The sequence below is a fragment of the Triticum dicoccoides genome, chromosome 2B (assembly GCF_002162155.2).
Source record: "Triticum dicoccoides isolate Atlit2015 ecotype Zavitan chromosome 2B, WEW_v2.0, whole genome shotgun sequence".
Classification (NCBI taxonomy): Eukaryota; Viridiplantae; Streptophyta; class Magnoliopsida; order Poales; family Poaceae; genus Triticum; species Triticum dicoccoides.
The window spans coordinates 631,912,214-631,925,704 of NC_041383.1; positions in this window are offsets into that span (position 1 = coordinate 631,912,214).

Consider the following 13,491-nt stretch of genomic DNA (forward strand, 5'->3'; position numbering starts at 1 on the left):
CGGGCCGCGGCGGCGGTGGGACGGCGGCGGGCCACGTGGCGCTCTGGGATTCGTCGGGCGGCGGCGGCGGACGTGTCCGGTCATCGCGGACGCGTCCGGTGGCGGCGGAGGGCGATTTTTTTAGGGTTAGGGTGGATTTGATCCGGAATTTGGAAGGGGGAGACACATATATAGGTAGAGGGAGCTAGGAGAGTCCAAATGAGGTGCGGTTTTCGGCCACGCGATCGTGATCGAATGACCGAGAGCATGGAGGGGAGTTTGCTAGGTTTGTGGGCTGATTTGAAGGGTTGTTGGGATGCAAGAGAAAAGGGGGTTTCGGGCTACGCGGTTAATCGTTGGAGTATCAAACGACCTCCAAATGGCACGACACTTGACAAGCGGTCTACCGGTGGTGTACCAAGGCTGCTTGGCAAACCTCGGGCCATTCCGAAAAAGTTCAACACACGCTCACAACAGGAGACAAAAAGGGGACGCCGGAGGGCATAGGAGTACCAGATTGCAAAATGGACAACGGGGAAAATGCTCGGATGCATGAGACGAATACGTATGCAAAATGAGATGCACATGATGACATGATAAAATGCAACACGCAAGCAAATGACATGGCAACAACGACGAATAACTGGTGGACACCTGGCACATCGAATCCGAGGCGTTACAACACTCCTCCACTAACAAGAATCTCGTCCCGAGATCTTAGGACCGAGACGGGAGAGAAAGAGGATGAGGTGAAACAATAAATCAAGAGAAGAAGCAAAGAATCGAGAGCACTCAAGAAGAAGAGAGGAACGACGAGAATGACGAGACTGAAATGCTCATTGAATCAGATAGACTATGAAACCACTCCGGTTAGAACGAGATAAGAAACGGGTAAGACTGAAAGGATTTAGGCAGCACTCTGACTGAAAGGTGGAGAAATAGAACACGAGCTTGAGTGGATCGAATGACACTTGATGAAGACATGACACAGAACCTCCGGAAAGAATTGGAAGAGTTGAATGAAAAGAACTTAGAAGGAAAGGTTGAATGGAGTTGTTGAGAAAATCAACAACGAAAGAATAAACTTGTTGTGGTCTTATAGATAACATCTCAAGATCATAAGGTGATAACCGGACACAAACGAAAATGATTGGATAGCTGAGAAGAACGAAGAAATGCAAAACTCCATTTCAAAATAATACAAAGAATTAATTTCACCTCGAGAAGCAAGAAGAAGGATACTTGAGCTCCTCCAAAGAATCTTGATGAACAATTGAAGAATGAATTAAATACTGGCGGACAACCATGAAGAACTCCGGTAAGAAAAGGATGACTAGATAAAATTGAAGGATGAAAGAATAAGATTAAACTTCCGATGATTTAGATGGAGGTTCCGACGAAATGGCCGAGGAAATTTGAACTCCGGAAAAGAAAAGATGAAAACACTTGGAACTAGAATTTATTCACCAAGAACAAACTCCGAAGGAAGGGATTAATCACTTTGAGGAAATAAGAATAAGATGTATTGTATGCTTATCCTTCATCAGATAAAATAGATGATAAGCAATGGATTTGCATACTACTTATTCGCGTTGAAAAAGATTAAGGGGGGAATATAGGGCGAAATTTGGGAAGGTCTTCATGAACCACCAGTAGGATTGAAAAGAACGAATGAATTAATATGATAATCAAGGAAAAAGAATCTTGAACAAACCACTGTAAGAATTCGAAAATGACTGATGAAAGAGAATGAATCACCGGGAAGAATTAGAAGAACCAATAAGCTAGAGGGGATTTAGATGCAAAAGAACAAAGAGATCATAAGCTGATTAGAGAACACTTGAACGAAGCACCGGGATAAATAGAGAACGATAACTGGAATGATGGCCTCCGTATGATCGAGACGGGACAAAAAAACAACTCCTGAAATACTCCGGATGGATGAAAAGAACATCTGACAAAAGAAATAATTCGCGAGGATAACATGAAGCTAGAACCACGAAACTTCGAGAGAACGAGCAAGATTTAGAGAAACTCTTGTTCGATATTCAAAGCTGAGAATGGCGACGAGAAACACCACCGAAATTGTTGAGAAACTCCAGAATAATTAAAAGAGTTAGGTAAGATCCTACGAAAAGACCTGTGGGTTAGGGCCCACTAAAAGAAAACACCGTTGGAAAGGATTGTTCAAGAGATAGATGATGCACCGGAACAATTGAGATATTTGAATGAGGTGATGACCTCGAATTAATTCGAACACAGGCAAATCTCCTGAGATGTCTTGCACACTCCGAACTGATAAACTGGGGAGAGGCGAACGAGCAAGGAAAACACTTGAGCCGAGAGAAAGAATATAATCACTACCAAAAATTGGAATTGAATCCTCCGGAGAAGATAAAGAGATGAAGAATGTCCACCGAGACGAGAATTCACCGGTTGAAATGATTGAGGGAAGACTGAAGAGGCTCCACATGAATGAAATTGATGGTCAAAAGAGACTCAGGCTCCGGGAAGAAGAGGGTGGGAGGGCGGGAAAACAAAGCAACTTGGAAGGGAGAAACGACGAATATCATGAAGAGAAAACACCGGTTGAAATCATTGAGGAAAGAAAGCAAAGACTTCGCACGAGTAGTGTCGGGGGTTGGATGCGACATATGCCAAAGGATGGCTTATCATGGTGGGAGCGAGTAGAACGTCGCCGGTTCCTGGAAGCGGGATGAGACGAAGACATGCACGCCGGCGGAACATACCCAGCTTCAGGGCTCTCCTAGGAGATAACACCCCTACTGCTGCTCTGCGGGGTCTCCGCATGATCACTCAAGCAAGGTGGCTACAATGGTGCTCCTAGAGCTGTTTCGGGAGGCAGGAGAGGGCAAGGCTAGCTCTCTCCTTCCGTGCTATCTGGTCTATCTCTATTCAGGTCCGAACCCTTTGCATGGGTGCCTCGGGGGGTTTATATAGGCCTACCCCCCGGGGGTACAATAGTAATACGGCTGGGTGCGGGTCCCAGCCGTCTATCTCTCAGGCCACCGTCCTTCCTGCCGGCTTCTGGGGCCCGCCGGCTGGCGGGTCCCGCGGACAGGCTCGTTGCTGTAGCGGCACTCCTGATGACACAGGCTTGGTCATTGGGTTGTGGCAACCGTGCCGCCGTCTATCAGGCGATCACTATCGCCATTCCCCATCTTATCTGGTTAATGGCTCGCGGGGCCCTGGGGAGGAGTCGGCCGACTCCCACAGGTCCGTCTTCGGGCGCCCAGGCCGCCTTCGGCCCACCCACTGACAGGCGGCTCCGCCGCCCTCGGGTCGTACAGGCCGACGTCGTGGGCACAGTGTTCTGCGCACTGTGGCTGAGGTCAGGGCAAGCATGGCAACAGTGCCACGCCTCGCCGAAGATCTTCCAGCGATACGGCCTTCTGTAGCCATGCTGGCCCTTCGTGAGCAAGGAGGGGGGAACGGCCACGCCGTGACCGTACCCCGCGTCGTGCTTCGGGACGGGGGAGGAGTCATGGGCCGACTCTCCATAGTCGGCCTCTCTGGAGGTCGCCAGCTTGGAGTCGGCCTCTCCGGAGTCACCGTCTGGGACTCGGCATACTTTGGAGTCGCTCCTGGGACTCGGCCTGAGGGGCGCGGCCTGCGCCGATGTCCTGAAATGTCTTGGGGCTCGGGTTAGCCTACCCGTGGCCCATTACTCCGACAGTAGTCCCCGAAGCTGGTGAAGCCCTGCGGTCGCTGCATTGTGGGGCTTCAACAGCTTCAATCTTTAAAAGTGCAGACTCTGGAACTCGGGCCGTCTTCCCTTGGGCCGACTGTCGAAAGTCGGAGTTTTAGTAAAGAGCCGCAGTTCGAAAGTCGCGGCGGGAAACCAGGCGGCGTGCCTGATACGCCTCCCCGCTGCCATCAGGGCGATCCTATCGCGTGGCCCCACGTGGAGAGAACAGTCTGCCTGCCCACGCGCTCGACGGGACGGGCCGTCAGGCGGGGCCCGCCACTACCGCGCCTCGGCATACGAACGGATCTGTTGCGGCCGTGGAGGGTTGGTTTTCCCACGTTGTTACTGCGCATAGTAACTTCGTGGGGTAAATCTTGGGGCGGCGTGGGACATCGTGCGTAGTTAATCCCACACCCGCCCCCTCGGCTTCTCAGCCCGCAGTGCTATAAGTAGGCGGGGGGAAGCGGAGCGGCACAGCTCGCGCGCCCTTCTTCCCCGCTCCCCCGCCTCATCTTGCTTTCTCTCCTTCCTTCCTCCACCGTTGAGCAAGAGCACACCATACTGCGGCGATGAGCTCTTCCTCTGCCGCGGCCCCTGCCGTGCGCTCCGGCTTGTGGGACGGCTCAGAGGTAGAGGAAGAACACATCGAGTTCCTCCGCCGGACACGCCGTCTTCCCAACGCGGACCTCGTGCGCGCCCGCGCTGCGCCGGAGGGGGAAATCCGGCCGGCGCCGGAAGAGGGCGAGCGGGTCGTCTTCCGCTCGCACCTTATGCGCGGCCTGGGGCTGCCGGCGGGCGGCTTCTTCCGCTCGTTCCTGGAGTTCCACAGTCTTCAGCCGCACCACCTCACTCCGAACACGGTGGTGTTGCTTTCCGCCTTCGCCACTCTGTGCGAAGGTTTCCTCGGCCTTCTCCCCACCATCGAGCTGTGGGGAGAATTCTTCTCTTCTAAGATCGGCACGCACATCGGTGGCGTGCCGGCTCAGTGCGGCGCCTTCATCGTGATGCGGCGCTCGACGGCCGACAACCCCTTTCCTTCCATCGTGCTGATCAAGTGGGTGAAGATGTGGCAGCGCTCGTACTTCTACGTGAAGAATCTCGCCTCCGATGGCGACTGGGTCAACCTACCGCCCTACAACGCCGCTCCCCTGACCAGGAGGCTCCCCAGCTGGTCTCACCGAGTCAAGTCGCTGACCCTTGCCGGGGCCGCCGCCGTAGCGCGACTCCGAGTCTTGATACAGTCTGAGGGACTCGTCGGGGCCGACTTGCTGGTCGCCTTCGTGGCGCGTCGAGTTCTCCCGCTCCAAGGCCGGCCTCACCTGATCTGTTAGATGAGCGGCCTCCGAGACCCAAGTCGGATGAGTACCAAGGAGATGCCCCGCAAGGAGGTGGCAAATATGGTGAATTACATCGGCGCTGCGAGTACGAGGAGGACTAGTAGTTCGGCAAGGAGCCGTACTCGCGCGACAACCCTCCACCAGTGGTAAGTCGCGTCTTCCTACTATTTTGTCTTTTTTCCGCAGCCGACTCCAGCTTTTGACTCTTGTTGGCTTCTTCTGAACTAGAATCCTCTTATGCAGCCTGCCGCCGGCACCACAAGACAGCCCCGCGAGTATGTTCCCGACCGCGCGGAGAGCGACATCGATGACCCCGACCTGGGGGCGGCGGGGATGGAAGCCGACGCCGAAGGCGGGGGAGAAGGAGCGGAAGGTGACTTCAGGCCTTCAGCCACCTTCGCCGACTGGCCCGACGACGCCGCTGAAGGGGAAGTCGCCCCGCGCCACCAGCCGAAGGTCGGCTCCTCCGCCGGTCAGGGTGGTTTGAAGAGGCGTCACGCCGGGCCGAGTGCGCCTGGCAGCAAGTTGAAGAAGATAAAGGGGGCGGCCACCGCGACCAGACGGGAGGAGGCGGCCGCGAAGGCCAACCGCTTTCGAAGGGAAGTGAGGAGGCCGCCACTAGTCTCTGCGTAGGTCTTTACGCTTTTTTATTTTCCTTTATAGAATCTCGTCCGGGTTTTCCTTTATGCTCCCTCCAATCTTCTCCTGGGCCCCTCTCTCCCTTGAGAGAGTCGCCGTCCCCTCCGTCATGGGGTCGACGGAGACGTCCGCCAATACTCGGCGGGCCGACCCCGCCGCCGACCTCTGGGAGGCGACGGAGCGAAACGCGCGGGAGAAGCGCCAGGAGGAGGAAGCCGAACGTCTGGAGAAGGCGGAGGCCGACAAGGCGGCCGCCTCCGCCCAGAAGAAGCTGGAGGACGCCGAAGCTACCCTCGCAGCGAGACGGCGTGCCGAGGAGGCCACGCGTCGCCGATCAGCGATGCTCGTCCCCCCACTCTCGTCTGCGCCGCCGCCTCTGGTGTTCACGGGGAAAACCGGAGGGGCCGGCACCGAGAACCCCGTCGTGGAGAAGGAGGGCGGCGAGGCTTCTATGTCGGACACCCTCGTGCCGCCACCACCACCTCCACTGCCGTCTGGGAGGCCGCACGGCAAGCAGCCGGTGGGTCAGTCGGAGCCGCCGGTCATGGACGAGGCTGAGGCGCGGCTGCTTCTCCAAGTCGCCTCGCCAGTGCGCCGTCGTCTTGAGAGGGCGACCTCGGCGCCGCGTCCTTGGGAGACCGGCGCTGCCAGCTTGGCAACCCTAGACGCCTTGGCCACAAGCGCCGCGCCCACTGGGTGGGTGCGCGGAGGCGTCACTGGGCCGTTAAATCAACTGCTCCTGGAAGTCCAGGCGAAGTTGCGGGCCGAGGGCGACGCCCTTCAAGCTTGCACCAGAGCGCATCTGGCCGCATGAACGGCCGTCCGAGTAACTTTCTTTCCCTTTGGATTCTTGTATGTTTCTCTGTGGGGGCGCGCCAGCGCACCCACTGGGTGTAGTCCCCGAGTTCCGCGCCGGCTGCTGAGCAGGCGGTTCGGAACTCCCTCTGGCGAGTTCCAAACACTAACTTTGTCTTCAATGACTTATTGCAGGAGTATCACAACCTCCGCGCCACTGCCTTCAACCGCAATGTTGAGGAGTTGTGCAAGCGGGCTGCCGACTTGTCGGAACGCCCGAGTGAGTTCTTCTTCTTCGCGGGGGCGCGCTGGCGCACCCGCAGGGCTGTAGTCCCCGAGATTCGGGCCATCTGCTGAGCTGTCGGGCGGATCTTCCCGACGATCTTTTTTTTTGCTAACGACTTATTTTGTATCTTCTTTTGCTCCTGAGAAGCCAACGTCGTTCTTCAGGAGCAGCTGGGCGAGGCCAATACCGCCCGTCGTGCCAAGGAGGAGGAGTGTGGCAAGCTCGCCACGGAACGCGACCTGCTGGCGGCGCAGCTGGCCGAGCAGAAGGAGCTGCTCAAGAAGGCGCAGGACGAGGCCGAGAAGAGGGAGACCACACTCCTGGCCGAGTTCGAGAGCGAGCGCTCCTCTTGGACTGACAGGGAGGCGATGCTGACCTCTGGCTTCCACGAGATCGAGGATATCGTTGATGGTAAGTTTCTTTCGCTTCTTCGGGCTTCCGACTATGTGTTAGGCCGACTTCTGATTTTTTGACTTGCTTATTTTTTGTCTTGGCAGACTTCTTCCCCGGTCATTCGCAGGCAGTTCCTCTGGCCATCGAGGCTGCTCGTGAGGCGCGAAGGGCAAACGGTGAGGAGATCGCTGCTAATGCCCCCCGAACCATCGAAGAGCAGCTTCTGAGCATTGAAGCGGTCTTCGTACGGCTTACCGACTGTTGCGCCGGCTACAACGTGCCGGTGCCCAGGCGGTTGCCGCCTTGTGGCCAGGCACGCCGGCTCTGCACAGAGCCAGCCGAACTGCCGACTGGCTAGAGGTCGCTGCCGGCCGTCTTGAGGCTTGGAAGGGCTCCTCGGCCTGGGCCGAAGCACGCCGGGCCTTAGAGTTCGTCAAGGCGTGGTATCCAGGGCTGGACCTGGACCATCTGGCCGCGTTCCGGTCAGAAGCCCAGGCCGAGCTGGAGGCCGTGGAGGGCGCCCTTATCGAGCGTGCAGCGGCCATCGTTGAGTACACGGACACCAGTGTCTTCGTCCCCGAGCGGGCCGAAGGCGGCGAGGAAGTGCCGCCAGAGTGGTTCAGGATGAACTCGGAGTATGGCAAAGATTCGGCGGAGGTGATCGACTCCAGCACTAAGGAGGAGGACGAGGCGGAGGATGATGGCGAGGCGGAGGTGCCAGAAGAAAGAGCAGGCGGTCAGCCTCAGCTCGACCGCGCCTCCAGCAACGAGCCGCGTCAAGAGAAGGCGACTGCCGCCGGAGGTGATCAAGCCGAGACTGCCCAGCCGACTGCCCCGGCACCTGACACCGCCGTCTCCTCTGATCCTCCGATCCCCGACGGCGCCTCCTAGGCTGCCTTTCTCGCCACTGCTTATCTGTCTTAGTGATCTTTCGAAAAAATTGTTAGATTCGAACAATTCCACCCGCGGGGTGTATCTTGAACTTCTAATCAAAGATTCGGCCAAGGGCCTATGTAAATATTTATCCGATTTCCGTATTTCCTGGCTTACTGCTCTTTAGCCTTTTTCCGTTGCCGCCTTCCCCTAGTCGCTGCCTTGCCAGTCGGACAGCCGCTCTGCAGACTATCGCTGGGTCAAGTGCTCGGCTACTTTGAGAAGGCAAGTACTTGGCCGTTTAGAGTTTCCTTAGCAAGTCGGATAGAAGGCGACAGGCCGACTACCCAAGAGTCGGCCGTCCTTGACAGAAGGCTAATAAAGACGGCGAGCCGGCTACTCATGAGTCGGCTTTCTGCTTTAGAAATGCTGGAGGCCATCTTACGCTATGTTCATGCTTTAGGTCCTTAGCCATTTTTCGTGTGGGTGCCCATTCTTCCTTACTCCTGTTTGCCTCACAGTCGCTCTGCGAGCTGCGGCTTTGCCAGGAGGCGGATTGGGCACCACGCACTACTTGTCTGACTGCGGGAAGCTCTTTATAGCGCAAGGCGGCGAGTCCCCGGGCCGACTGGCCCGGTGCCAAGCGGCTTGTAATGAAAGTGATGTTCTCGAAGGCATAATTCTTATCATATAGATAACAAAAGGGGCAGTCCTCGAGCTCGTCTCGGGGGGCCCAAAGTCTTAATACTTTAATACAGAGGGGTAGTGCGATACATACTGCATCAACTGTAAAATCTTCGAAGAAGATTTGCATTCCACGGGCACTCTGTCTCTTTGCCGGAGTCGTTCCTCTTGCGCGCTCGGGGCTTCTGAGCGTCAATCAGATAGTGGGCGTCGTTCCCTAGCACCTTGCTGATGATGAAGGGGCCTTCCCAAGGTGCCGACAGCTTGTGCTGGCCGGCTGTTCGCTGGATCAGTCGGAGCACAAGGTCGCCTTCTTGGAAAGATCTTGGCCTGACCTTCCTGTTGTAGTATCGACGCAGGCTCTGCTGGTAGATGCTGGACCGGCTGAGTGCCAACAGCGGCCCTCTTCCAGCAGATCGACGCCGTCTTGTCGTGCTTCTTCTGCTTCTTCCTTGGTGTACATGGTGACTCGTGGGGAGTCGAACTCTATGATCGTTGGGATGACGGCTTCGGCACCATAGACGAGGAAGAAGGGTGTGAAGCCGGTTGACTTGTTTGGAGTCGTGCGCAGACTCCAGAGGACGACTGGCAGCTCCTCAAGCCAACAGCCGGCAGATCGCTCCAGCGGGACGAGGAAACGGTAGCTCGCCATATTTGCGTCCTTGGCATCCCAATCGCCGGATGATTGTTGGACTACCAAGTCAGAGTCGCCATAACACAGGATCCGGCGAATGCCGAGTTCTTTGGCAAGCCGGAGCCCGTGTATGAGCGCCTCGTACTTGGCCACGTTGTTGGAGGCGGCGAAGTGGATCTGCAGCGCATATCTGGGCTTGTCGCCCTTGGGGGAAGTGAGGGCGACGCCGGCTCCCAAGCCGGTGCGCATCTTGGAGCCGTCAAAGTGCATCCGCCAATGGGTGGAGTCGGGCGCTGGCGGCAGATACTGGGTCTCGGCCCAATCGACGAGGAAGTCAGCCAGCGCTTGCGACTTGATGGTGGTGCGGGGCTTGTAGTAGATGGTGTAGCGAGCCAGGTCAATGGCCCATTTGGCCACTCGGCCAGAAGCATCTCGGCTTCCGATGATCTCGGCCAGCGGAGCTGTACAGACCATGGTGATTGGATGCTCCTGGAAGTAATGCTTCAATTTCTTGGCGGAAAAATGCACGCCGTAGCACATCTTCTGTTAATGGGGGTAGTTCTGCTTGGAGGTCGACAGTACTTCACTGAGGTAATATACCGGTCTCTCGACAGGTAGCACCTTGCCTTCCTCCTTGCGCTCGACTACAATGATTGTGCTGACTACTCGGCTGGTGGCGGCAATGTATAGGAGCATGGGCTCCTTGGGAGTCGGAGCCGCCAGCACAGGGGGAGTAGTCAACATCTTCTTCAGTTGGAGAAAAGCCACGTCCGCCTTGGGAGTCCACTCAAAGAAGGTCGTCTTCTTCATGAGCTGATACAAGGGGAGAGCCTTCTCGCCCAGCCGACTGATGAATCGGCTGATGGATGCCAAACAGCCGGTGAATTCTGCACATCTAACAGTCGTCCGGGTGCTTCCATCCTCTCGATGGCCTTGATCTTCACAGGATTGCACTCTATGCCGCGTACGGAGACCAGGAAACTGAGGAGCTGGCCGGCTGGTACTCCAAAAACGCACTTCTCTCGGTTGAGCTTGATCTGGAATCGGTGCAGATTCTCAAAGGTTTCCCTGAGGTCCTCCAGCAGGGTTCCACGCTTCTCCGTCTTCACCACTACATCATCCACATAGACGTGGGCATTTCTGCCGAGTTGCTTCAGGAGGCACTTCTGCATGCAATGCTGAAAGGTGGCGCCGGCGTTTCTTAAGCCGAACGTCATGGTCAGGAAGCAGAAGGCTCCAAACGGCGTGATGAAGGTGGTCTTCAGTCTGTCAGCCGGGTTCAGCTTGATCTGGTGATATCCTGAATATGCATCTACGAAACTCAACAGCTCGCATCCGGCTGTGGAGTCTATCACCTGATCTATTCTTGGCAGAGTAAATGGGTCCTTGGGGCAAGCTTTGTTGAGGCTCATATAATCAATGCACATCCGCCACTGCTTGTTCTTCTTCAGCACCAGTACCGGGTTTGCCAGCCACTCTGGGAAAAAGACTTCCATGATGAAGCCGGCCGCCAGGAGCCGGGCTATTTCTTCTCCAACAACTCTTCTTTTTTCTTCTGACAGGCGGCGCAAGGGCTGCCTGACGGGCTTCATATCAAATCGGACAGGCAACTTGTGCTCGGCGAATTCCGTCGGGACACAAGGCATGTCCTTGGGGGACCATGCGAAGATGTCGCGATTCTTACAGAGGAAATCGACGAGCTCGCCTTCCTATTTGCTGTCAAGGCCAGTGCCCATGACAGCGTACCTCTCCGGGTGCTCTGGGTCCAACGGTATCTTCTTTTTTTCTTTGGCAGGCTTGAATGATCCTTCTGCTTCCGACTCCTTGGGGTCGGGCGATAACTCGGGCTGCTTGCCGGCCATCGCCACGACCCGATCAAGAAGCCGTTTCTCAGCTGCGATCACCAAGGACTCGGCCAGCCGACTGCTTTCGGCCGCGCAGGCGGACGACTTCTTGTAGTCGCCGGCCACGGTTAGGATTCCCTTGGAACTCGGCATCTTCACCTTGAGGTAGGCGTAGTGGGGTACCACCATGAACTTGGCCAGGGCGGGTCGGCCAAGCAATGCGTGATATGGGCTTTCAAGGTCCACCACCTCAAACCAAATTGGCTCTCGGCAGAAATTATCCTTGTCTCCGAAGAGGACATCTATCAGGATCTTACCGATTGGCGAGCAGGAAAGGCCGGGGACGATTCTGTGAAACACAGTCCGGCTGCTCTGAAGCTATCTTCGCTTGATTCCTAGTTTCCCCATCGTATCCTTGTACAGGATGTTGATACTGCTGCCTCCATCTATCAGTACTCGCGAGAAGCGAGCGGCCCGCCTGTCCATGGCAAGTGTGGTGCCTAAGACCAAGGCGTAGGAGCCTAGACTCGGCATCACCTCTGGGTGATCAGCTCTGCTCCAACTGATAGGCTTTTCGGACCAATGCATGAACTCTGGAGTACTTGATGCAACCGCATTTACTTCTTGCTGATGTTGGTGCCTGCTGCGCCGGTCATCCGCTACACTGGTGAACACCACATAGGCTCCGGGTTCGTCCGGGAACTCGCCTTGTATCGCGCCGACTGGCTTGACGGCCGGCTGCTGGGGCGGCTGCGGAGGAGGCGGCCCAGCAGGAGGGGGAGGGGGCAAGCCGTCCCCCTTGGCGATTCTGGTCAGCCAGTGACATTTCCTGGTGGTATGGTTGGACGGCTTTGCGCCGCTGTGGAACTTGCATGGACCATCCAGAGTCTGCTCGTAGGAGAAAGCCGGCAGCCAGTTGGACTTGCCGCCCTTCTGCCGCTTCGCCGGAGGCGGTCCCTCCAATTGCTGGTCTTCTGCTGTCGCCACTTGCCGACTGCTGGAAATCAGCTGCGGGGCATTGCGCTTCTGGTCATTCTGGTGTTGCCGCCGACTGGTGTCTCCAGCCGGAGTTCTTGGAGCCTGAGGGGCGACTTTGCCAGTTGTGCTGACCCGGATCTCCGCCTTCATGGAGGAGTCGGCCGTGGCGTACTTGTCCGCCGTGATCAGCAGCTCATCGAGGGTCTCCGGCTCGTCGCAGAGGAGCTTGTGCTTGAGGAGGGTGCCTTCTCTGCACCCGGCAGTAAAGTACTCGATGGCCTGCACCTCGTGCACACCCTCGCAGGAGTTCTGGAGTTCGCCCCAGCGCGTGAGGTAGTCGCGAGTAGACTCGTCAGGGCCTTGCACGCACAAGGAGGGCTGGCGTGGCTTGGGAGGTCGCTTGTACATGCTCGTGAAGTTGCGGACAAAAGCCTTTGTGAAGTCAACCCAACTATTGATGCTGCGAGGCTTCAGACTGTTTAACCACGTCCGGGTCGAGCCCTGGAGCATGAGCAGGACATATCTTACGGCAACACGCTTGTTGCCGTTCGCTATGTTGACAGCTGTGGAGTAGTCGATCAGCCAATCTTCCGGCTTCACGGTGCCGGTATATTTGGGTGTGTCTCGGGGGAGCGTGAACCCTTTGGAAAAGGGCTCGTCCCGGATGCGGGGTCCAAAGCAGGGGGGACCCAACTCGTCTTCTTCTTCCACCGCCAGGGATCGGTGGAGTCGGTCGATCCGGTGGCGGGCGTCATTCTCTCCGACGCCCTCTCGGCGGCCAAGGCGGTCGCCGAGAGTCGGATGTTCCACGGGCGGCGGGGAGACTCACCTTTCTCCGCGAGGAGGGGGAGGCTGGTAGTCGTTCCGCCGTTCCACCGCTCTGGGGCGGCCGTCTTGGTCGCGCTCGATGGTGATGTGAGTCCGACTGTGGATGACAGCCGGCTCCTTGTCCTTCCTCCCACGGGCCCCGCCAGTCGGCGTCCGAGACGTTGCACCTTGATCTCGGCGTGGCGGTGGGTCGTCGTTTTGGCGCTGCGACGCCTCGGTGCGGCAGCCGACACCATTCTGCGCGGCGGCCGCGTCGAGGAGCTGCTGAACTCGCTCCGTCATTATGCGGCGCTCTTCGCCTTCGAAGTTGTCGAGCTCGTCTGCCGCCGCCTGGGCGGCATAGATATTCTCTGCGGGCGTGGCGTACACAAGGCGATCAGCCCCGAAGAGGTTGGCGATTGCCGCACCGCACTATCGGACCGCGCCTAGGCGGCTAGGCCCAGTCGGAGCTGGCGAACCGCCTACGGCGCGATCCATCTCGCGTTGGTAAGCTTCTGACAAGCGCATCATGC